Source organism: Engraulis encrasicolus, chromosome 19 (assembly GCF_034702125.1).
Source record: "Engraulis encrasicolus isolate BLACKSEA-1 chromosome 19, IST_EnEncr_1.0, whole genome shotgun sequence".
NCBI lineage: Eukaryota > Metazoa > Chordata > Actinopteri > Clupeiformes > Engraulidae > Engraulis > Engraulis encrasicolus.
In genome coordinates, this window is record NC_085875.1 from 10,756,866 (window position 1) to 10,759,365 (window position 2,500).

Here is a 2,500-nt window from a genome sequence, read left to right on the forward strand (position 1 = left end):
ACACACACACACACACACGCACACACATATTTACTGTTACATAGCATCTTTTCACTGTTCTTCCATTATGTATCCTGTATGAGCGTCAGTGCTGTGGCTAATGATTGAGCGATGTGACATCATGAAGTGAGCTCATCATTCTCAAGAGCCTCTTATCGCCTTAGACTAGAGGACGCGTCCTGTCCCAGGGTGAATGACCACTCTCAGGACCATACAGTTCTTTCTATATGAGAAGATTGTGCATACACGCATTCACACACATGCACACACGTACACACGCACATGCCACACTCACACGCACACACGTACACATGCACACACGTACACACGCACACACTCAGGCCTACTAACCTTGCACAGCTACGGCATTCATCATCCCTCTGTGAATAAAAGCTCCACACTCCCAGTTGAATTCTTCCTGAATCCTTTGAGTGTTTAAATCGCCATTGATGTAGAAAATTGAAACAAGCAAAAAATAAAGTAAAACGTTACAAAAGTGTTGCTGAATTATCTTTCTTCATCCTCGTGGAGGATTTTTGTGCATGTGGCAGAGCGTCTTCTTTGGACGGTCTGGCATACATGTAGGGGCCTGTTCGGCCGGAAAATAATCTTGGATGAAGCCTCTCCAATCCTTGGACTTGAGCGCTCTTCAATTCTCCTCTGACCTGATGTTATTTGTTGAGTCTAAAATTGTCTGGGAACCAGTGTTTGCTGCAAACCGTCCGCCCGTCTTTCGGAGACAGATCTTGTGTGCTTCTGTGGTTGTGTTTGGTTATGTGTGTGTGTGAGAGAGAGACTTTCTGGCATAGGCCGTCAGTTCATCTGGTCCATACTAATCACAGGCTTCTCTTCCCTCTCCTCTCCTCTCCTCTCCTCTCCTCTCCTCTCCTCTCCTCTCCTCTCCTCTCCTCTCCTCTCCTCTCCTCTCCTCTCCCCTCCCCAACCCTCCCCAACCCTCCCTCCCCTCCTCTCCTCTCCTCTCCTCTCCTCTCCTCTCCTCTCCTCTCCTGGCAGGTCTGGATGAGGCTGCACTGAAGCAAGACTCCACTCCACCGGAGCGAGGGATACAGACTGACTGACAGAGAGAGAGAGAGAAGGAAGAGACTAGCAATCTACACTTAAGTCATTCCCTGAGAAAAGATGCATCCCTGGAAAGTAAGTGTGTAACTGTGAGTGTAATGCCTTATGTGACTTTTTATGTGTGTGTGTACGTGTGTACATGTCTCTCTGTGTGCCTGTTATGTGTGTTCTATAATGTGATGAGAGCACTGAGGCGTGTGTGGTCGTGTGTGTGTTGTGGTCGTGTGTGTGTGTTGTTTTTTGTATGAGTGAGTGAAAATATGAGTGTGTGTGACTGTGTTAGACAGAGAGGAAGTGAGTGTGTGAGAATCCTTGAGATGGACAGAGCAAATGTGTGTGGTATGTGTGTGTGGAGGTGGGGGGGGGGGGGGGGTTGTAGATGGGTGTCTGCCCAGTTCTGTGGTGAGCGAAAGAGGAAATGGCTTCAGATGTGTAAGCTTCCCGATAGCAAGGCCCTCTATGCAAGCCTTTGTGAGCTCGTTTCCGTGTGCGTGTGTGCGCGTGTGCGCGTGTGTGTGTGTGTGTGTGTTTGATGTGTCTGAGAGACAGAGGCAGAGAACACCTGGAGATGTGTACATGCAGTATGTGTGTGGTTGATCGTAAGTGGTGCTGTGTGTATTAGTGTGACTGGATGTGACTGCATGTGTGTTTATGCATTGTGTAAGTGTATGTTTACTTTTCTGTGTGTGTGTGTGTGTGTGCGTGTGTTTCCTGGTGGCCCCTGGTACTCCGGCGCCGCTCTTCCCTTCCTCTCGTCGTGCGTGCGTGTGTGTGTGTGTGTGCGTGTGCGTGTGCGTGTGCGTGTGCGTGTGCGTGTGTGTGTGCGTGTGTGTGTGTGTGTGTGTGTGTGTGTGTGTGTGTGTGTGTGTGTGTGTGTGTGTGTGTGTGATTCAGCAGTCCATCCACAGTCCCAAACCACACCTCTCTGTTCCCGTTACTCGCCCAATGAACTAACCAACCCAAGGGCATCGTGGGAAATGTAGTAATTCCATGTCATATGACCTAATCCCATGGGCAGTCTGTACATTTCCTGAACACAGGGAACACTTCCTCCTTTCAAATCTATACCATCAGAGACACTGTGATGGACACAAATCATTTCAGTCGAGGTATAAGAAAGTGTGTGTGCGCGCATGCGTGCGTGCGTGCATGCGTGCGTGCGATTAGGGCCTCCCACAGCGTCTACTGCGTCTGGTCTCCTTGAGATCTTCTCTGTTTTGCTCCGCTCCTGGACACGGCACATTTGGGTGGTCCGTGTGTGTCTGTGTGTATGTGTCTGTGTGTGTGTGCAAGACAAAAGATGAAAGACAAAGGAAATTGCACTGTATGCGACACACACACACACACACACACACACACACACACACACACACACACACACACACACACACACACACACACACACACATTCCAGGAATGC

At 49.3% G+C, this 2,500-nt stretch overlaps 1 protein-coding gene across 2 annotated transcripts in view; it reads left to right on the forward strand.

The window, feature by feature from the left end:
* The window catches only part of luzp1 (leucine zipper protein 1), a 106,731-nt gene that overhangs the window by 48,685 nt on the left and 55,546 nt on the right, over positions 1 to 2,500 (forward strand). For both annotated transcript variants that reach the window (XM_063183632.1, XM_063183631.1), the window contains exon 2: positions 1,015 to 1,155. The gene's annotated coding sequence lies outside the window, so the exon portion shown is untranslated. The remainder of the gene's footprint in view (positions 1 to 1,014; positions 1,156 to 2,500) is intronic.